The 24228-nt window shown below is 44.0% G+C and overlaps 1 long non-coding RNA gene across 1 annotated transcript; it reads left to right on the top strand.

Annotated features, from left to right (window-relative positions):
• The first annotated feature begins 754 nt into the window (after positions 1 to 754).
• Positions 755 to 21538, top strand: LOC142485953 (uncharacterized). The gene is made up of 11 exons (XR_012798744.1): positions 755 to 844; positions 2289 to 2392; positions 3622 to 3741; positions 6134 to 6253; positions 7274 to 7369; positions 9173 to 9284; positions 12911 to 13030; positions 14017 to 14114; positions 15680 to 15790; positions 19103 to 19212; positions 20584 to 21538. It is a non-coding gene; the product is annotated as an uncharacterized LOC142485953 (long non-coding RNA).
• Positions 21539 to 24228: the final 2690 nt, after the last annotated feature.

A 24228-nucleotide genomic window follows, 5' to 3' on the forward strand; every position in this document is an offset into this window, starting at 1 on the left:
GTGGTTCAATTCTATGAATCTGGAGTGGGATGGATCCTGTTTGCATCATATGGTTTCATCTAGGCCAGTAGATTATATAACTCTCAGTACAGGTTACACATGGCATCAGTATTAGTGATTTAAAGAGGAGGAAAGCTTCAATGTGGAGAACAAAGCCAAGTAATGTTGAAGTTACTCCTTTTACCATTTACTTGGTCAGTCTGTACTGTCTACTCTCCACACAGCTGCTAAGGATCTTCCATTTTAAATACTTTCACCTCCTATTCTGCACTGCTTTGCTGCCCATTATTCAGAGATGCGTTCCAGTCATGTTTAGCACTCTGAATCTCTCTGCAGTCATTGGTTCAGCACATCATGGGTAGAGCATGGCTACAGATACAGCAAGCTATTATTATTTTACCGGCTGATCACCCATAATATTGCATTAAAACATAGAATATCACTTAATTTCCAAAAGATTCAGTGATGCTGATAATGCAGAATCTCACAACATTTCCCATCATAATGCCATAATGCACAAGTGGGAGAAATAATCCTTGCTATATCTGTACATTGTGTGACGTATTACCTCAATGACCAATGAGAGCAAGTACATCTTCTGTATAGAGCGGCTGTGTTATGATGCAGTTATTGATCATCATTGACATAATCACAAGAATCTTATGCAAAGGGAAATTGTCCGCAGCGAAGTGAGATTTCAGCCCCCAAACGTCTGTAATATTAATGCAATGTCTTACTTTTGTTGCAGTGAACACTGAAGAGACGGATCTACTACAACACTGTACAGGATGAGCATACGCTACAAGCAGCAAAATGATCTTGCAGTTGACAGTATGTTGTTCTGGTAATGTGCACAATTATTATTTATGGGCTACACACCACAGTGCTGGACATATTCTGTTAACTTCAACTCTACTCCTAACATGGAGATGTCTTCCTGGTGTTACTGATTCAGTACATCATATGCACAGTGTGGTTATGATATGATGGATTGATTTAATGAACCCACCAACCAATGATGACATCTGCATCATCTTCTGTAAAGTGCAGCTACAGCATGATATTATCAGCATTTGGTGCGGTATAATCAGAGGTATCTATGTGCTTTTGTGCCTGTTTTAAGTCCTCCAGCTTAACGCCCCTACACCTCCCACTACACAGGCATACTTACTTATGCATACACTGACATCTGGCATACCTACACACACCCCAGGGCCACTTCCTTCCCCTGATGTCAGGGAGAGGATGGGCATGCAGAGTGCAGTAAGTCTCCACGTTACTCTGGCCAACAGTCTTGGCCTACCTCCAGCATCTGTCACCCACAACATCTGTTCCCTCCTTGTAAAGTGCTGAACTATCTCACCTGGGTCAGTGCTATAGCTGATCACAGTGCCCGATCAGGATGTCACTGTGACAGGCAGCAGTGCAGATTGACCGGTCAATCAATGCAGTGCCGCAACATATGCACTAAATGAGATTTCCGTGCCCCCAGTCAGGTTACTCCCTGGGCAGTGACCCTGCTCACACCCTCCCCTAGTTCCACCTCTGATCACAATTATCTCTCTTGGAGAGTGTAGCAAATTGGAGTTGGGGGAATCTCACCTCTGCCATGCATGGTCACAATCTGGGCACAGGACCCAAATAGTGGGCAATGTGGCACTTCTTACAGTAGAGAATAAGTAACTTTATTCTTTACTTGTGTATTAAGGACCTTATTTGCATTAAATTCAGTCCACATGGGACCAAGACTTTCTGGCTTACTGAACAAAGTGGAATTGTTTCGTAGAGGGTGGAGAATTGTATTTTATCTGAAATTACCCCCTCTGCACAAAATACAAACAATTATACCCATACAAGTACCTTGTGGAAGTTGTTGCCCTCTATCTTCCTGTGGTCTCTCCCTGTTTCTCACCGTGCCTCCTCCCATTTCCTTGCACCTCTGCGTCTCCGCATATATCCCTATACTCAGAGCCGGCTCCGGTCAGTGACATGGGATGCCCAAATATGAGCATACCCATATATGGGCATCCATGCCACTGACCGGAGCCCGCTCTGTTGCGGATATGGAGAGAGACTGGGAGATTTACATCCCCTTATAATTCATATGGTGCATAGTACCGGCACGTATTGTTTTACCGGTACTGTGTACCTTCCTACTTTCACACTGGTACAGTATATGCTGCAGTGGGACTGAGAGGGATATATTGGTAACACATAGTCATTGTTGGGGGAATTCAATCCATTTTGAAAATAGTAATGAAATGTTTTTTACTTTTCTTTTTTTTCAGTAATGAAGAATGAAACATTTCTGTTAAAATTGAATTGGAGGTGAACTGGATTCATCATCAACTCTGCACCAGTGTGAATTGATGTTCTTTAATGTTCTGATAAGGTACATGCAACATCTCTTCCTCAACCCCTGCACCACTCTCTGCCTCTTGCCTCTCTCTCTCCACCTCCCTGCTAAGCGTATTAACCCATCTAATGTAATCCACATTCCATGTCTCACTTTACTCTTCACTTCTCACGTGCCCTCTGGAATGACTGCTCTCTGACTAACAAGGTCTATTTGTACATGACCTCTTCTGCTCTCATCATCCACCACCTCTCATTCCCCTCACCCCTGTCCTACTCGATACCTCAGCTTAATTGAACTCTCTCCTCTGACATCTACCCTTATCTCTAACCTCTCCTCACTTTCTGCTTAAACTAACTATCTTGTTAACTTTTACAATGCTATCATCTCCTCCCTCCTCCCTCCTCCTCCCTCCTCCATCATATATATGCCCCTTCTAGGCTCTGACACACTCATCCCTCTAAGGCCATGATTATCATGGGCACATGCTTGGTCATCCACAGTGTGTGCGAGCGATGCAGAGCCGCCTCGGACCTCAGTGCAGGGATTGCTGCATACCCCCAGCATCTGTCACCCGCAAACAATACACACACTAATACTCCCCACAATACACACTATAATACCTCCTCAATACTAATCTCCCCAATAATATTATAGCTCCAAACACAATATACACAACACCCTTACACAAGATACACAATCTAGTACTCTCCTCTGCACCTCTACACACAATATAATACTCCCACACACACAATATACACACTACCCTCCTACCCCCATAAAATACAACCAATAATACACACACACTTTGTGGATGTTGGGACCAGCTCCCGGCATGCACCAGTGAAAGAGAGAGGCCCGCAGAAGCTCGGAAGAACTCCCTCCATCCGTGCCTTCCTCCGTTTCACATCTTCTCCCTGTCTCTCTCCCTCCCTTTCCTTGCATCTCCCTGCGTCTTTACGTATACCCAGTCAGTGACGGCTCTGGTCACGTGATGCCTTAATATGGGCTTATCCATATATGTTCATCCACGTCACTAATGTGATGCCCGCACTGTTGCGGAGCTGGTACTTACGACGGGCACTTATTGTTTTATCAGTACTGCGTACCTGACTCTACCGGCCTACTTTCAACACTAGTACAATATGTGCTTCACTACGAGTGAGTGGGGAATATTGGCATCACACAGTCACTGTTGAATATGCCATTCAATCCATTTTGAAAATAGTAATGCAATGTGGTTTTGTTTTGTTTGCTTTTTGCAGTAATGAAGAATGGAAAAGTTATATTAAAATTAAATTGGAGGGGGACTAGATTCAGCATTTCATCATGAACTCTGCACTTGTGAGAATTTAACTTCTTGAATTAACTCTGTACCCTGACAGGTACACGCAACATTAAGACTATAATCTGCTGTGCAAGCTTTCGTGCTATACCTCCCCCTCAGGTTTTGATTTATACATTTGCTCCCTCAATTCATGTCCTCTAATATTTGAAAGCTCTCTCCTAGCATTTTCTCTTTACCACAGAACGTCATCCCAATGTAACCTCTCTCTTGTTCTTTCTGCTTGCTGTTTCCTCACTCCTCTGTTAAACTTTTCTAATTTCTCTAACTTCCACACTCCTGCTTTTATCCACATGTTCTCCTCTTTCCTTCCCCTACCTTTGCATGTGTCTACAAACTGCACCATTTGTACAGACCTCTATTGCAGCTATTTCTGCACTGCTCAATGAAAAGCACTCTTTAATATCCTATTCTCTGTGCCCCCTCTCTCTGCGCCCCCTCTTTTGGCGCCTCCTCTCTCTGCGCCCCCTCTCTCTGCGCCTATCTGTCTCATTCTCTCTACGTCCCTCTCTCTCTACATAGAGCTATCTCTGTCTCTCTCTACACCTATCTCTGTGTGTCCTTCTATGTTTGCTGATGTGTGGGATATCTCTTATAATCTTGAACCTGCTCATATACACATCGGGCCTCCCTGCCTCTGCCTCCCTGCTAAGAGTGTTAACCTATCTAATGTAATCCACATTCCTTTCCTTACTTTTCTCTTCCCTTCTCCTATGCCATCTGGAATGTCCGTTCTCTGACTAACAAGGCTCTAGTTGTACATGACCTCTTCTGCTCTCATCATTCACAATCAGTCATTCCCCTCACCCCATCTTACCTGTCCCACTGATTTTCCACTGCTTAATTAAACTCTCCTCTGACATCTACTCTAACCTCTCTCTCTCTTTCCGCTTAAACTAACAATCTTATTAACTCTTACAATGCTATCCTCCTATCTATATGCCCCCTCTAGGCTCTGACACACTTGTCCCTCTAGCCCACACCCTTGGCTAAATTCCCAAACATGTTCATCACACTTCCACTCGCTGTTCTTAATGCCTATGAAGGAAATCACACAATTGATATTTGATTTTTCTACAGTAAAAATGTCTCCAGTCCTGTATAAAGCTGCTCTCTGGGGCCAAACCACACTACTTTTTTTTCCACATTCATCAACACACAAATTTAATTTACGCTGTCTTTTTTCCCCTGTATTTGACTCCCTCCACTAACCTTCTTCTCACACTTGCCATCCTTCCTTCACTTCTCCTCAAGCATTTGACTACTTCAGAGGCAAGGTGGATGCCACCCACAAGGAGATTCCTTCTGTCCCTTCCCCCTTCTCTCCTTCTACCTAATTCTCCTTCTGCATTTGACTCCTTTTCTTCTCTTACAGAGCTGGAAGCTAATCATCTTCTCTTCTCCCTCTACCACATGCCCTCTAGATCGTATCCCCTCACACCTTACTGCATCTCTTAGTCCCCACTCTCACCCACATCTTCAATTCCTCCCTATTCTCTGGCTCTTTACCCTCTTACTTTAAGCCTGTAGTGGTCACCCTTTTCTCAGAAACAACCTACACCCTATGTGCCTTACTAACTACCGCCCTGTATCCCTCCTGCTGTTTGTCTCCTAATTGCTAGAATGTCAACATTCTTAAATCACATTCCCTCCTGGATCCTTTACAACCTGCCTTTCGTACAGCTCGTTCTACAGACTGTGCTTAAAGCAAATTCCCAAGGTCACTTTTCCCTACTAATCCTACTTGATCTATCTGCTGCGTTTGATGCTCTCAATCACTCTCCTCCTTCATATTCTAAACTCTCTCTTGGTATCCGTAACACAGTTCTATCCTGGTTTTCATCATAACTTTCCTGTCACACATTCTCCATCTCTGTTGCTAACATGTCTTCGTCTTCTATTGATCTGTCTGTGGGTATACATCAGGGCTCTGTTCTGAGATCTCTCTTTCTCTCTACATACTATCACTTGGTGACCTCATCAACTCTTTGTGACAATCCTATAAATAACAAATACAAATATCAGGTCATGGGAATAAGTGATTTGGACATAAAAGTAACATTTCGGAAGTGTGGACAACTAATACATCTTGTAGATTGCCTTTACAGTGTGATGTCATTGATTCAGTAGATTGTGTGCAGACCAGGACTGCAGTACAGTGTCACTCACATGGATGACTTGCGTGGTAGAAGCTCAAGAACAAGGATGTCAAACTCCAGTCCTCGAGGGCAGCAAACAGGCCAGGTTTTCAGGATATCCCTACTGAAAACCTGGCCTGTTTGGGACCCTCGAGGACTGGAGTTTGACATGCATGCTCTAGAAGGAGCACAGCTGTGGGTGGGAGGTGGATTTGCTTTGCATCAAATGGTTTGGAGCAAGGTTTATTGTATGTATTATCATAATAACAATGCAATGCTTAACTTTTATTTCAGGAGGGATGACTGCAGAACAGAAGTGAATATTGAAGCCATGTGTTCCTTTTCTTGCAAAAGAGAAAATTTGAAGGACAGTTGAAGAGAAGGAAAATTACTACACAGAGACAGATAAGCAATGTGTATATTTCTCATTTACCATTTAGTATTTGTCGTTTTATTGACTCCACACAATCCGGCTGCTACGGGTTTCACATTGAATATTTTCATCTCTACTCTACCCCTTCCTGTGATCTGAACCATGCAAGTTTTCGTTGATTCAATACATCATGAGTAGAGGGTGGCTACAGTATGAAGTAAAGACCCAAGGACCACATCTACTACCATTCATAACAAGAACATGTGCAGTAGCGCACAGCTGCAGTTCTATGTGATTGTTATGAAAGGTTGAGGTGGTTCAATTCTATGAATCTGGAGTGGGATGGATCCTGTTTGCATCATATGGTTTCATCTAGGCCAGTAGATTATATAACTCTCAGTACAGGTTACACATGGCATCAGTATTAGTGATTTAAAGAGGAGGAAAGCTTCAATGTGGAGAACAAAGCCAAGTAATGTTGAAGTTACTCCTTTTACCATTTACTTGGTCAGTCTGTACTGTCTACTCTCCACACAGCTGCTAAGGATCTTCCATTTTAAATACTTTCACCTCCTATTCTGCACTGCTTTGCTGCCCATTATTCAGAGATGCGTTCCAGTCATGTTTACCACTCTGAATCTCTCTGCAGTCATTGGTTCAGCACATCATGGGTAGAGCATGGCTACAGATACAGCAAGCTATTATTATTTTACCGGCTGATCACCCATAATATTGCATTAAAACATAGAATATCACTTAATTTCCAAAAGATTCAGTGATGCTGATAATGCAGAATCTCACAACATTTCCCATCATAATGCCATAATGCACAAGTGGGAGAAATAATCCTTGCTATATCTGTACATTGTGTGACGTATTACCTCAATGACCAATGAGAGCAAGTACATCTTCTGTATAGAGCGGCTGTGTTATGATGCAGTTATTGATCATCATTGACATAATCACAAGAATCTTATGCAAAGGGAAATTGTCCGCAGCGAAGTGAGATTTCAGCCCCCAAACGTCTGTAATATTAATGCAATGTCTTACTTTTGTTGCAGTGAACACTGAAGAGACGGATCTACTACAACACTGTACAGGATGAGCATACGCTACAAGCAGCAAAATGATCTTGCAGTTGACAGTATGTTGTTCTGGTAATGTGCACAATTATTATTTATGGGCTACACACCACAGTGCTGGACATATTCTGTTAACTTCAACTCTACTCCTAACATGGAGATGTCTTCCTGGTGTTACTGATTCAGTACATCATATGCACAGTGTGGTTATGATATGATGGATTGATTTAATGAACCCACCAACCAATGATGACATCTGCATCATCTTCTGTAAAGTGCAGCTACAGCATGATATTATCAGCATTTGGTGCGGTATAATCAGAGGTATCTATGTGCTTTTGTGCCTGTTTTAAGTCCTCCAGCTTAACGCCCCTACACCTCCCACTACACAGGCATACTTACTTATGCATACACTGACATCTGGCATACCTACACACACCCCAGGGCCACTTCCTTCCCCTGATGTCAGGGAGAGGATGGGCATGCAGAGTGCAGTAAGTCTCCACGTTACTCTGGCCAACAGTCTTGGCCTACCTCCAGCATCTGTCACCCACAACATCTGTTCCCTCCTTGTAAAGTGCTGAACTATCTCACCTGGGTCAGTGCTATAGCTGATCACAGTGCCCGATCAGGATGTCACTGTGACAGGCAGCAGTGCAGATTGACCGGTCAATCAATGCAGTGCCGCAACATATGCACTAAATGAGATTTCCGTGCCCCCAGTCAGGTTACTCCCTGGGCAGTGACCCTGCTCACACCCTCCCCTAGTTCCACCTCTGATCACAATTATCTCTCTTGGAGAGTGTAGCAAATTGGAGTTGGGGGAATCTCACCTCTGCCATGCATGGTCACAATCTGGGCACAGGACCCAAATAGTGGGCAATGTGGCACTTCTTACAGTAGAGAATAAGTAACTTTATTCTTTACTTGTGTATTAAGGACCTTATTTGCATTAAATTCAGTCCACATGGGACCAAGACTTTCTGGCTTACTGAACAAAGTGGAATTGTTTCGTAGAGGGTGGAGAATTGTATTTTATCTGAAATTACCCCCTCTGCACAAAATACAAACAATTATACCCATACAAGTACCTTGTGGAAGTTGTTGCCCTCTATCTTCCTGTGGTCTCTCCCTGTTTCTCACCGTGCCTCCTCCCATTTCCTTGCACCTCTGCGTCTCCGCATATATCCCTATACTCAGAGCCGGCTCCGGTCAGTGACATGGGATGCCCAAATATGAGCATACCCATATATGGGCATCCATGCCACTGACCGGAGCCCGCTCTGTTGCGGATATGGAGAGAGACTGGGAGATTTACATCCCCTTATAATTCATATGGTGCATAGTACCGGCACGTACTGCTGCGGCACAGTTTATTCGAGCATTTGCCCGTTCTGTGCCGCAGCAGTAGCCTGGCGCGCGCCCGAGTGTGACGGGCGCGCGCCGAAGCAGCGGAAGAGCGCCCTCCGATCGGGGCGCTCTCCCTACCGCTGCTGGGTCCGCCGGGTCCCCCGGAACCCCCTGCCGCTGTCCCGCGATCGCGGGACACCAGGGCTCCCTCGGGGAGCCCTGGACGCGCGTGCAGGGGGCGCAGGCTCCCGAAGACGCGTGACCGCGCGTCTATGACGCGCGGCACGCCGAGGGGCGGCCACTAGCAAGCCGGGAAATCTCCCGGCTTGCGGATCTGGCCGCACTGCGATAAAGTGTGTCGCCAGTGTATTGTTTTACCGGTACTGTGTACCTTCTTACTTTCACACTGGTACAGTATGTGCTGCAGTGGGACTGAGAGGGATATATTGGTAACACATAGTCATTGGTGGGGGAATTCAATCCATTTTGAAAATAGTAATGCATTGTTTTTTACTTTTTTTTTTGCAGTAATGAAGAATGAAAAAGTTCTGTTAAAATTGAATTGGACGTGAACTGGATTCAGCATTTCATCATCAACTCTGCACCAGTGTGAATTGACGTTCTTTAATGTTCTGACAAGGTACATGCAACATCTCTTCCTCTACCCCTACACCACCCTCTGCCTCTTGCCTCTCTCTCCACCTCCCTGCTAAGCGTATTAACCCATCTAATGTAATCCACATTCCTTGTCTCACTTTACTCTTCCCTTCTCACGTGCCCTCTGGAATGTCTGCTCTACGACTAACATGGTCTATTTGTACATGACCTCTTCTGCTCTCATCATCCACCACTTCTCATTCCCCTCACCCCTGTCCTACTCGATACCTCAGCTTAATTGAACTCTCTCCTCTGACATCTACCCTTATCTCTAACCTCTCCTCACTTTCTGCTTAAACTAACTATCTTGTTAACTCTTACAATGCTATCATCTCCTCCTCCCTCCTCCTCCATCATCTATATGCCCCTTCTAGGCTCTGACACACTCATCCCTCTAAGGCCGTGATTATCATGGGCACACGCTTGGTCGTCCACAGTGCGTGCGAGCGATGCAGGGCCTCCCCGTCGCCTCGGACCTCAGTGCGGGGATTGCTGGAGCGACAGGCATGCGCTAACTTTGCCTTCTGTTGTGTGCTTACTATAGACGCAGCCTAAACCATGCATTGGTTTAATTCACAAGCACGCTCTCATCACACTTCATCACATCACACTGCTGCTCTTAACACCTATGGAGGAAATCTCACAGTCTGATTTTCTACACTAAACCTTTGTCCTGTTCTGTAAAACTCTGCTCCTTTTTTTAAGGTCAAACACTACTTTTTCCTCACTCATCAACACTCCAATTTCATTCACACTGTCTTCTATGTATTTGAGTCCCACCACTGACTTTCTCCTCCCACTTAACATCCATCCTTTATTTCTCCTCAAGCCTTTGCTCACTTGAGGCAAGGTGGATGCCATCCACAAGTAGATTCGTTCTCTCCCTTCCCCCTCTCTCTTTTTCTATCTAGATCTCATTGCACTCTTGACTCCTTTTCTCCTGTCACAAAGCTGGAACCTGATCTTCTCTTCTCCCTCTACCACATGCCCTCTCAATCCTATATTCTCACTCTCACCCACATCTTCAATTCCTCCATATCCTTTGGCTCTTTCAACTCTTCCTTTTAAGCATGCAGTGGTCACCCCTATTCTCAAAAATAACCTTGACCTTGTGTGAATTTCTAACTATCGCCCTGTATCCGTCCTACCATTTGCCTCCTAATTGCTAGAACGTCTTGTGATCTCCCGTTTGATCAACATTCTTAAATCACATGCTCCTCTGGGCCCTTCACAATCTGCCTTTCCCAATGTAACCAATTATGTACATAAAGAAAATTCCCAAGGTCCATTTTACTTACTAATCCTGCTTGATCTCTCTTCTGCTTTTGATACTGTCAATCACTCTTCTCATTCATATTCTAAACTCTTTCTTCGTATCCGCAGCAAACTTATATCCTGGTTTTCATCATACTTCTCCATCACACATTCTCCATCTCTGTTGCTAACGTGTCTTTGTCTCCTGTTGTTTTGTCTGTTGGTATACCTCAGGACTCTGTTCTGGGACCTCTCTCACTACATACTATCACTAGTTGACCTTATCAACTATTTTGGCCCTTGATATCATCTCTATGCAGATGATACACACACCTATCCACCCTACCGTCACTCCTGCCATTTAGTTCCTAGTTTCGGGTCGCCTCCTGGCTATATCCTCCATGGATGACACTCTTCTGCCTTAAACCTAATGTCTAAAACTGAGCTCCTCATATTTCCCCCTAAATCTGGCCTAATATCACCTTTCTCCATCGCAGTAAACAGTACTACCATCATCCTGTCATGAAAGCACATTGCCTAGGAGTAACATTTGACTCTTCCCTTTCCATCTTCATTCACGACACTGGCTAAAGTTTGTCGATTCTTTCTCTGTAATATTTCCAAGATTTGCCCTTTTCTCTGTCAATCTACTGCTAAAACGCCAATGCATGCCCTTATCGTATGGGTTAACATACTGCTAACAGGGCTCCCTGCTTCACAACTTTCTCATTTGCAATCTATCCAAAACTCTGCTGCTTGAATAATTTCCCTTTCTCCCACAACAGTATCTGCTCATCTCCTCCTCCTCCTTAAATCCCTCTCCTTGCTTCCCATCAAGTTTCAGATCACCTACAAAGTTCTCCTCCTTACCTTTTTGTTAAGGTTCTCTATTAGTGGTGTACCGAGTACCCGGCGTTACCCGACACATTTCCAGCTACCCGGACATTACTCGAAACCGGCCACTGAGAAGTGGACTTGGCCGGGTAATACCCGGCGTCGGGTAATGTCAGGGCAGCTGGAAATAATCTTTTATACTTACCTTTCCTAAGACATCTAGGATCAGCAGCAGCAGTCCTCTGATGTTGGCAGCATCAGAGGTGTCTTCACCTGGCGGGGGGAGCTGCAGGAATCACTTCCACAGCACCGAAGCAGGTAAGCTGTGTCTGTGAGCCTGCAGCTCCCCCGCCGGCTGAAGACACCACAGATGCTGCCACCGTCACAGGACTGCTGCTGATCCTAGATGTCACCGCCACCCGGAAGGTAAGTGCCAAACCGTGTACCCGACCGGGTAGAACCTTTCATTTTGGCCGGGTACCCGTTACCCATTTTTTTATAGTTGAGGACCCAGTCCAACACTATTCTCTATTCATCTGCTCCTTCCTACATATCATCTTTGGTCTCGTTATGCCCTTCCTCGTCTCCTAAGCTCTACTAATAACTGTCTCCATTATACTTCTTACACCTCTACTGCGCACTCGCTCTCTTGCCTGAAACCCTTTCCCATCAATTTACCTGTGAAACTCACACACACTCAGTATATGCCAACATACCCTCTTCCACCCACATTTAAGATCAACCTTAAAATTCACAACTTAAATGAAGCATTTCAATAGCTTTTACTCGTTGCTACTGTCACTCATTCAGTCACTAACTATTGTTCCCAAGAAGTGCTTTATACTACAAGTACCCACCATTAAGGACAAGCATTGTCATCTACTGCACTTGTTCCCCCACCTGTTGTCTCTCTGTAAGTCTCCTTACATTTCTCTTAGATTGTAAACTACCCAGGACAGGGATTTACTTTCCTATTGTCTGTTTTTGTTTGTTGAACTTATTGTATAATAATTTCCTGTACTTTTTGGTCTCTCTTGTAAAGCGCTGAGTACACAATGGGTGGTATATAAATAGAGATATTTGCAGAGTCTAGAGACAAGGCACACGTGTATAGGTAGCTACAGTTTATCCGGGACCGTATGCATCCTTGAAGTGCCTGTCCCAGTTATTTTCTATTGATTGCAATGTAGGAGTGTCTGTCCTGTCTTATTTTTTTTATTATTATTATTATTATTATTATTATATATACAAAGATATATACAAAGATTGTTTCCTGTCGTTAGCATGACATTGTGTGACACAGTGTGATGTCATTGATTCAGTAGATTGTGTGCAGACCGGGACTGCAGTACAGTTTCACTGACATGAATAACTTGTGTGGTAGAAGCTCTAGAAGGAGCACAGCTGTGGGAGGGAGGTGGATTTGCTTTGTATCACATGGTTTGGAGCAAGGTTCATTGTATGTATCGTCAATAATAATTATAATAATAATAATGCAATGCTTAACTTTTTTATTTCAAGAGGAAAGACTGCAGAACAGAAGTGAATATTGAAGCCATGTGTTCATTTTCTTGCAAAATAGAAAATTGAAGGACAGTTGAAGAGGAGGAAAATGACTACACAGAGACAGATAAGCAATGTGTATATTTCTCATTTAGTATTTGTCGTTTTATTGACTCCAAAAAATCCGGCTGCTAAGGGTTTCGCATTGGACATATTCACCTCTACTCCACCCCTTCCTGTGATCTGTACCATGCAGATTTTTGTTGATTCAATACATCATGAATAGAGTGTGGCTACAGTATGAAGTACTGACCCAAGGACCACATCTACTACCATTCATAACAAGAACATGTGCAGTAGCGCACTGCTGCAGTTCTATGTTATTGCTATGAAAGGTTGAGGTGGTGCAATCATATGAATCTTGAGTGGGAGGGATCCTGTTTGCATCATTTAATTTGATCTAGGCCAGTAGAGTATATAACTCTCAGTACAGGTTACATATGGCATCAGTATTAGTGATTTAAAGAACAGAAAAACAGGAGTGGAGAACAAAACCAAGTAATGTTGAAGTTACTACTTTTTACTATTTACTTGGTCAGTCTGTACTGTCTACTCCCCACACAGCTGCTAAGGGTTTCCATTTGAGATACATTCACCTTCTACTCTGCACTACTGTGCTACCCTCTATTCAGAGATGAGTTCAAGTCATGTTTACCACTCTAAATCGCTCTGCAGTCATTGATTCAGCACATCATGGGTAGAGCATGGCTATAGATACAGCAAGCTTTATTTTACCCTAATATTGCATTAAAAAATAGAATATCACTCAGTTTCCTACAGATTTACTGATGCTGATAATGCAGAATCTCACCCTCCCATCATAATACACCAGAGGAAGAAATAATCCTTGCTATATATGTACATTGTGTGACATATTGCCTCCATGACCATTGATGGCAAATACATATTCTGTATAGAGCAGCTGTGTTATGATGTAGTTGTTATTGATCATCATTGAGATATAATCACAAGAATCTTATGCAAAGGGAAACTGTCATTAGCATAGTGGGATTTCAGCCCCCAAACTTCTGTAATATTAATGCAATGTCTTACTTTTATTGCAGTGAACACCGAAGAGACGGATCTACTACAACACTGCACAGGACAAGAGTATACACTACAAGCAGCAAAATGATCATGCAGTTGACAATATGTTGTTCTGGTAATGTGCACAATTATTATGTATGGGCTCCACACCACAGTGCTGGACATATTTTGTTAACTTCAACACTACCCCTACCATGGAGATGTCTTCCTGTGATTGGTGTTACTGATTCAGTACATCATATGCACAGTGTGGCTATTATATGATGGATTGATTTAATGAACCCACCAAACACTGATGACATCTGTATCATCTTCTGTAAAGTGCATCTACAGCAGGATATTATCAGCATTTGGGGTGATATAATCAGAGGCATCTATGTGCTTTTGTGCTGGGTAAAGTCCTCCAGCTGAACCGCCCCCCGCCCCCCACCCCCCTACACCTCCTGCACACAGGCAAACTTACTTACACACACAGCACACTTACTTATGCACACTGACACTTGGCATACCTACACACACACACCCCACAGCCACTGGCATGCATGCAGAGTCCTGGGCATGCAGGATGGGCATGCAGAGTACAGAATATCTCCACCTTGCTCTGGCCCGTACTCTTGGCCTACCCCCAGCATCTGTCACCCACAACCTCTGTTCCCTCCCTGTAAATTGCTGCACTAACACACCTTGGTCAGCGCTGCAACCGATCACAGCACCGGATCATGTCACTGTGATAGGAAGCAGTGCTAATTGACCGGTCAATCAATGCCACGTGGCAACATACGCACCAAAAGAGATTTCCATGCCCCCTGACAGGCTACTCCCTGGGCAGTGACCCTGCTCATCTTCCACCTCTGATCACAATATTCTCTCTTGGAGAGTGTAGCAAATTGGAGTTGGGGGAATTTCACCTCTGCAGTACATGTAGAGTCCTGTATGCAGAGTACAGAAAGTCTCCACCTTAGTCTGGCCCGTACTCTTGGCCTACCCACAGCATCTGTCACCCACAAATAATACATACACTAATACTCCCCACAATACACACTTTAATACCTCCTCAATAATAATCTCCCCAATAATATTATAGTCTTAAACACAATATACACAATACCCCCTAACACAAGATACCCAATCTAACACTCTCCTCTGCACCTCAACATAATATACACACTATAATACCCTACACACAATATAATACTCCCACACACACACAATATACACACTATCCTCCTACCGCCATAAAACACAACCAATAATACACACACACTTTGTGGATGTTGGGACCAGCTCCTTGCATGCACCAGTGAAAGAGAGAGGCCTGCCATCCGTGCCTCCCTCCGTTTCCCATCTTCTCCCTGTCTCTCTCCCTCCCTTTCTTTGCATCTCCCTGCATCTTTGCGTATACCCAGTCAGTGACGGCTCCGGTCACGTGATGCCTTAATATGGGCTTATCCATATATCTGTTGCAGAGATGGAGAGAGACCTGGAGATTTTACATTTCCTTATAATTCATATTGGTACTTAGTACGGGCACTTATTGTTTTATCAGTACTGGGTACCTGACCGTACTGGCCTACGAGTGAGAAGGCAATATTGGCATCACACAGTTACTGTTGAATATGTCATTCAATCCATTTTGAAAATAGTAATGCAATGTGGTTTTGTTTTGTTTGCTTTTTGCAGTAATGAAGAATGAAAAAGTTATATTAAAATTAAATTGGAGGGGAACTGGATTCAGCATTTCTTCATGAACTCTGCACTTGTGAGCATTGACCTTCTTGAGTGCCCTGACAGGTACACGCAACATTAAGACTATAATCTTCATCAACTGCTGTGCAAGCTTTCGTGCTATACCTCCCCCTCCGGTTTTGATTTATACATTTGCTCTCTCAATTCATGTCCTCTAATATCTGGAGGCTCTCTCCTAGCATTTCTCTCTACCACAGCACGTCATCCCAATGTAACCTCTCTCTTGTTCTTTCTGTTTACTGTTTCCTCACTCCTCTGTAAAACTTTTCTAATTTCTCTAACTTCCACACTCCTGCTTTTATCCACATGTTCTATACACTTTCCTTCCCCTACCTTTGCATGTGTCTACACAAAGCACCATTTGTACAGACCTCTATTGCAGCTATTTCTGCACTGCTCAATGAAATGCACTCCTGCACATCCTATTCTCTTCCACCTTCCCTCATTCTCTACGCCCCCCTCTCAAAGCCCCCTCTCTCTATGTCTCCTCTCTCTACGCCTATCTGTCTCATTCTCTTGACGCCCTTCTCTCTCTACATATCCCTATCTCTGTCTCTCTCTACACCTATCTCTGTGTCTCCTTCTATGCTCGCTGATGTTGGGGGATATCTCTTATAATCTTGGACCGGCTCATATACACATCAGGCCTCCCTACTAAGAGTGTTAACCTATCTAATGTAATCCACATTCCTTTCCTTACTTTTCTCTTCCCTTCTCCTGTGCCCTCTGGAATGTCCACTCTTACTAACAAGGCTCTAGTTGTACATAACCTCTTCTGCTCTCATCAGTCACAATCAGTCATTCCCCTCACCGCATCTTACCTGTCCCACTGATTTGCCTCTGCTTAATTAAACTCTCCTCTGACATCTACTCTAACCTCTCTTCTCTCTTCTCTCTCTTTCTTTCTGCTTAAACTAACAATCTTATTAACTCTTACAATGCTATCCTCCTATCTATATGCCCCCTATAGGCTCTGACACACTCATCCCTCTAACCCACACCTTTGGCTAAATTCCCAAACACACTCATCACACTTCCACTCGCTGTTCTTAATACCTACGGAGGAAATCTCACACTTTGTTTGATTTTTCTACAGTAAAAATGTCTCCTGTCCTGTATAAAGCTGCTCTCTAGGGCTAAATACACTACTTTTTTCCACACTCATCAACACTCAAATTTAATTTACGCTGTTTTTTTTCTCTGTATTTGACTCCCTCCACTGATCTTCTCCTCCCACTTGCCATCCTTCCTTCACTTCTCCTCAAGCATTTGACTACTTCAGAGGCAAGGTGGATGCCACCCAAAAGGAGATTCCTTCTGTCCCTTCCCCCTTCTCTCCTTCTACCCAAATCTCCTTCTGCACTTGACTCCTTTTCTTCTCTTACAGAGCTGGAAGCTAATCATCTTCTATTCTCCCTCTACCACATGCCCTCTAGATCGTATCCCCTCACACCTTACTGCATCTCTTAGACCCCACTCTCACCCACATCTTCAATTTCTCCCTATTCTCTGGATTTTTGCCCTCTTACTTTAAGCCTGTAGCGGTCACCCTTTTGTCAGAAACAAACTACACCCTATGTGCCTTACTAACTACCGCTCTGTATCCCTCATGCTGTTTGCCTTCTAATTGCTAGTGTCAACATTCTTAAATCACATGCCCTCCTGGATCCTTTACAACCTGCCTTTCGTACAGCACGTTCTACAGACTGTGCTTAAAGCTAATTCCCAAGGTTTTTCCCTACTAATCCTACTTGATCTATCGGCTGCGTTTGATGCTCTCAATCACTCTCCTCCTTCATATTCTAAACTCTCTCTTGGTATCAGTAACGAAGTTCTATCCTGGTTTTCATCATAACTTTCCTGTCACACATTCTCCATCTCTGTTGCTAACATGTCTTCGTCTTCTATTGATCTGTCTGTGGGTATACATCAGGGCTCTGTTCTGAGATCTCTCTTTCTCTCTACATACTATCATTTGGTGACTTCATCAATGCTTTTGGCCTTAGATATAATCTCTATGCGGATGATACACACACAAATCTATCCACCCCTGTTCTCACTCCTGCAATCCAGTCCCTACTCTTGGGTTGTCTCCTGGCTATATGCTCATGGATGGCACTCCACTGCCTTAAACTTAATGTCTAACACTGGGCTCATATTATCCCCTTTCTCCATCACAGTAAACAGTACTACCATCTATCTTGTCATCAAACATGTTGCATAGGAGTAACATTTGGCTCTTCAATTCCATCTCCATTCACATGCACGGCTATGGGTAAAATGTGTTGCCTCTTTCTCTCTAATATTGCCAAGATCTTCCCTTTCCCCTCTCAACCTACTGCTAAAACTCCAATGTATACTGTTATCCTATAGGTTATTTTAACATACTACTAACAGGCCTCCATGCTTCACAACTTTCTCCTATGCAAAACTCTGCTGCTTGAGTTATCTCACTTTCTCCCACAACAGTCTCTGCTCATCTCCTTAAATCCCTGTCCTGGCATCCCATCAAGTTTTTGTATCACCTACAAAGTTCTCCTCCTTACCTTTTTGTTAAGGCTCTCCATTAATCTGCTCCTTCTTGCATATCATCTTTGATCTCTCGTTATGCCCTTGCTTGTCTCTTGCACTATAACCATAACTGTCTCCTGTAAACTTCTTTCACCTCTACTGTTCTCTCACTTGCCTGAAACCATTTTCCATCACTGCACCGTACATGTGAAACTTCCTCACACTCAGTATATGCCAACATAACCTCTTCCACCCACATGTAAGACCAATCTTAAAATTCACGACTTAAATCAAGCATTTAAAAAACTTTGACTCGTGGCTACTGTCCCACACCCACAGTCACTGCTAACAACTATTGTTCCCAAGATGTGCTTTCTACTAATTGTACCCACCATTAAGGACAAGCATTGTCATCTACTGCACTTCTTCCCCCAACTGCTGCCTCTCTTTAAGTCTTCTAACATTTCTATTAGATTGTAAAGTTCCCAGGGCAAGGATTTACTTTCCTATAATCTGTTTTTATTTGTCGCACTTATTTTTTAATTATTTTTCCCCTCTCCCCTAATGATATACATATAGGTTTTCCTGTCATTTGCATGACAGAGTTATTATGGTTAACTATTGCATCATGTAGACTGCCTTTTCAGTGTGATGTAATTGATTCAGTACTTTGTGTGCAGACTGTGACTGCAGTACAGTGTCACGAACATTAATGACTTGTGTGGTAGAAGCTCTAGAAGGAACACAGCTATGGGAGGGAGGTGGATTTACTTTGGATCACATGGTTTGGCGCAAGGTTCATTGTATGTATGATCATAACCATGCAATGCTTAACTTTTATTTCAGGAGGGAAGAACAGTGAATATTGAAGCCATGTGTTTCTTTTCTGTCAGAAGAGAAATTTTGAAAGACAGTTGAAGAGGAGGAAAATGACTACACAGAGACAGATAAGCAATGTGTATATTTCTCATTTAGTATTTGTCGTTTTGTTGACTCCACACAATCCAGCTGCTAAGGGTTTCGCATTGGACATATTCCCCTCTACTCTACCCTTCCTGTGATCTGTACCATGCAGGTTTTTGTTGATTCAATACATCATGAGTAGAGTGTGGCTGCTGTATGAAGTATTGACCCAAGGACCACATCTACTACCATTCATAACAAGAACATGTGCAGTAGCGCACTGCTGTAGTTCTATGTGTTTTATTAAAGGTTGAAGTGGTGCAATCATATGAATCTGGAGTGGGATGAATCCTGTTTGCATCATATGGTTTCATCTAGGCCAGTAGAGTATATCTCTCAGTACAGGTTACACATGGCATCAGTAGTAGTGATTTAAAGAACAGAAAAAACAAGGGAAACTTCAATGTTGATAACAAAGCCAAGTAATGTTGAAGATACTCCTTTAACTATTTATTTGATCAGTCTGTACTGTCTACTCCCCACACAGCTACTAAGTCTTCCATTTGAGATACATTCACCTCCTACTCTGCACTGCTGTTCTGTCCTCTATTCAGAGATGAGTTCCAGTCATGTTTACCACTCTGAATCACTCTGCAGTCATTGATTCAGCACATCATGGGTAGAGCATGGCTACAGATACAGTAAGCTTTATTTTACCGGCTGATCATCCATAATATTGCATTAAAACATAGAATATTACTCAGTTTCCAAAAGATTCAGTGATGCTAATAATGCAGAATCTTACAACACATCCCATCATATTGCACCAGAGGAAGAAATAATCCTTGCTACACTACCGACACGTTTTATTGAAGCACGGCTAGCACCGCAAGCCGGGGGATGCCCCGGCGTGCTAGCCGCACTCCCTCAGCGTGCCGCGCATCACCGATGCACGGTCACGCGTCATCGGGTGCCTGCGCCCCCTGCACGCGCGTCCAGGGCTCCCCGAGGGAGCACTGGTGTCCCGCGATGTGGGGGACAGCGGCAGGGGGTTCCGGGGGACCCGACGGACCCGGCAGCGGAAGGGAGAAAGCCCCGATCGGAGGGCGCTCCTCCGCTGCTTCGGCGTGCGCCCGGCACCCTCCGGCGCGTGCCAGGTTACTGCTGCGGCCAAGAACGGGCAAATGCTCGAATAAACTCGGCCGCAGCAGTATATCTGTACATTGTGTGACGTTTGGCCTCCATGACCATTGATAGCAAATACATATTTTGTATTGAGCGGCTGTGTTATGATGTAGTTGTTATTGATCATCATTGAGATATAATCACAAGAATCTTATGCAAAGGGAAAATGTCTGCAGCATAGTGGGATTTCAGCTCCCAAACTTCTGTAATATTAATGCAATGTCTTACTTTTATTGCAGTGAACACTGAAGAGACGGATCTACGACAACACTGCACAGGACAAGAGCAAACACTACAAGCAGCAAAATGATCTTGCAGTTGCAAGTATGTTCTGTAATGTGCACAATTATTATTTATGGGCTACACACCACAGTGCTGGACATATTCTGTTAACTTCTACCCCTACCATGGAGATGTCTTCCTGTGATTGATTCAGTACATCATATGCACAGTGTGGCTATGATATGATGGATGGATTTAATGAACCCACCACCCACTGACATCTGCATCATCTTCTGTAAAGTGCAGCAGGATATTATCAGCATTTGGGGTGGTATAATCTGGGGCATCTATGTGCTTTTGTGCCTGGATAAGTTCCTCCAGCTGAACCACCCCCCTATACCTGCCACACAGGCATACTTACAGAGCACACTTACTTATGCACACTGACACTTGGAATACACACACACACACACACACAGACACTGTCATGCATGCAGTGTCCTGTATGCAGAGTACAGAAAGTCTCCACCTTACTCTGGCCCGTACTCATGGCCTATCCCCAGCATCTGTCATCCACAACCTCTGTTCCCTCCCTGTAAAGTGCTGCACTAACACACCTGGGTCAGCGCTGCAGCTGATCACAGTGCCGGATCATGATGTCAATGGGATAGGCAGCAGAGCTGATTGACAAGTCAATCAATGCAGCTCCGCAATATATGCACCAAAAGAGATTTCTGTACCCCCTGTCAGGCTACTCCCTGGGCAGCGACCCTTCTCACCCCTCTCATTCCACCTCTGATCACAATAATCTCTCTTGGAGTGTGTAGCAAATTGGAGTTGGGGGAATCTCACCTCTGTAGTGCATGGTCACAATCTGGGCACTGTACCCAAATATTGGGCAATGTGGCACGTCTTACAGTAGAGAATAGAATAAGTAACTATATTCTTTACTTGTGTATTAAGGAACTTATTTGCAATAAAAATTCAGTCCACCTGGGACCAAGACTTTCTGGTTTTCTGAACAAAGTGGAATTGTTTTCCTATAATTTTATATTCTCTGAAATGTAACATCACAATAAAGTACTCCTATTTTTTTCCTTTGTGCTTTTTTATGGACTATTCCTTTATGTATTTCACTTAATGGGACTAATTACCTTACGATTAGATTTCACTTGTATTTTCTTGGGTTACTCTTTGGAATTTCTCTCTGTGTTCATTTATACTATCTTATTTAGAGCAGTCTTTGCCATTGGACCCCATTTCTTGCCAGAGAGATCTGTAACACAGAGTATTGAAGAGAGTACAGAACAGTGGTGAAGTAGATTTTTATGCTTCTAGGCAGCCTCCCTTCTCACCATGTATTCTGCCCCCGACGGTCTCTTGCACTGCTCCCTCCTACACCCACTCTCCTCACTCTTCCCTCCCCTCCCCGCTATCACTCAATGACCCCCTCTCATTCAATCCTGCTCCCTTACTCCCCCCTCACTCATTCTTCCTTCTGCACACACAATCCTCCCGAATATCACTCCCAAACAACACACACACTAATTCTCCCCACAATACACACTATAATACCTCCTTGTGACGATAGCTTCCACAGGCTTATTAATATTACACAAAAATAATTGGGTTTGAACTGAACGAGGCTTAAGATATAATAAATTGTATTTATTCCTTAGAATATAGGTGAACACAACAGATAATACAGTAACGAACAAGAAGTACACTTACTTAAGGGTTGGGGAATGAGAAGTATGATGTAGCATTTCTTTCAGCAGTGAGGAAATCATTCAGGTGATATCAGGTAACCATATCAGCAAACGAAGACAAAGGATATATGGGTGGACAGCAGTTTATAAACCATTCTCCTTCTATTCTTAACCTTAAGCACAGGGGATTGGTTTACAATTACCTCCAGCCACTCACTAACGTGGGAAAGCATTCTGACCCATGCCCCCCTGCTAGTTGGCACATGCGCAGTAGAACTCTGGGGGTCTCATTTCTGAAGCCCCACATTTACGTCAGGAATGCCAGACAGTCTACCATTTGGAGTTCTGGCAGGAAAACCTTTGTTGAAAGGTGTTAACTGGAACACTTAAGACCTGCCCTGGTTTGGGCTTCGGATAAACAGTGAGGGTGATAAAACTCTTTGAACAGCACTTAAATCCTAGACATAGCGGCGTCCCCAGGGCCATCTGCTACCTTATGGCCCAAAAGAATCTCTTCTGGGTCTTTGTCCATACCTTAAGATACACTATTAAGCATAATACATAAACATATTAAAATATCCGGTTCCGTTAGGTTTAGCAGGTCCAAACTTCCCAGTTCGCATTGCCAGAACTGGGACACCATATGGTCCAAAAAGCGACTTGCTACGACCTAAGAAACCGGAGTTACACCAATGCACATTAAATCATTTTAATACAAAAATCTCCATTGAAAAAGAAATCTCAGCTTTTCACTAAATCCCCATTGAAAACAACGGGCAGCTCCGCCATAGACTTTCAATGGTAAATCGCCGCCATTGAAGTCAATGGGGGTTTTCTGCCATTGAAGTTTATGGGAAAAGTCCCGAACTTCAAGGGGGTCCATACTCCGTCGGGTTGGTCCAAGCGGGTCAAGGATGGTTCTGCAGCGATGCCGGAGCAGTGGCTACAGATACCCCAAACCCTGATCCGCTGAACCCTCCGGAACCGGAGATATGGATTCCTAAAATTCAGCATTTCTCACTTAGTCATTTTTCTGAGCCGTTTCTGCCACCGCCGGAAAAGCCTATGGCGCGACCCGCTCTATCTGGTTCGACCCTTATCGGGGGTCCAGGATTCGGGGACCCGGTGGTGGTCGAGTGGGGGGACGCTTAGGAACTAGGGGCAAAAAGAATTTTATCCCTAGGTGCCCTAAAACAGTTTATTTCCCCGCTAATTGACGTTGAACTTGACCCAGTGATTTTAGCTCTTTTGAAGGACATTGTATCCGCTTTGCGGTTTGCGGTCTGGACGGCAGCCAACTAGGTTACCTCGAGGCATCTCCATTGAAGTCAATGAGCCCATTGACTTTCAATGGGAAACCGCCGCTCTCCCTCTCGGACGCCACCTGCTGGTCACTACAGGAAACAGGACGAAAACAGCACAAATTCCTATTGAAATGCATTGAGCCCTAATGGCGGCCAATGGGGACCTGCAAAATGGTGCCCGAAAAGGCGGGAAACTTACACAAAGAGCTATAATCATTAAAGAATTATTAACCCTTGTGCTCCCGGATGGATTCTAGTGTGTGTGTGATGCAAACACTGAGTAACCAGACATTACAATGGAACAGGGGAAAATACATTTACATGTATTACATCAAGGGTTACAACAAGGGTTACATCACATTTCTGGACCTCAGCCCAGTTAACCCCTTGTCTCCCTGGTGCGGTCAGGGGTGGCCAAATGGGGTGCAACCCCTTTAATACCGGGCCACCCCCTCTCTCCCTCTACACCTCCCCTTCTTAATGCGTGTCCTGTGGCCCACTGGCCCTGACGGGGAGTGGGGCACTGCTGGCACCATTAATGAATTCAGTCTCAGAGGGATAGTCCTGGCGTGAAAGTCCATCAGCATTGCTGTTTTCACTACCCTTTTTGTGCTGAATGGTGAATTCAAATTCTTGCAAAGCCAAGCTC

This window comes from Ascaphus truei, unplaced genomic scaffold, assembly GCF_040206685.1.
Source record: "Ascaphus truei isolate aAscTru1 unplaced genomic scaffold, aAscTru1.hap1 HAP1_SCAFFOLD_682, whole genome shotgun sequence".
In the NCBI taxonomy this organism is placed as follows: Eukaryota; Metazoa; Chordata; class Amphibia; order Anura; family Ascaphidae; genus Ascaphus; species Ascaphus truei.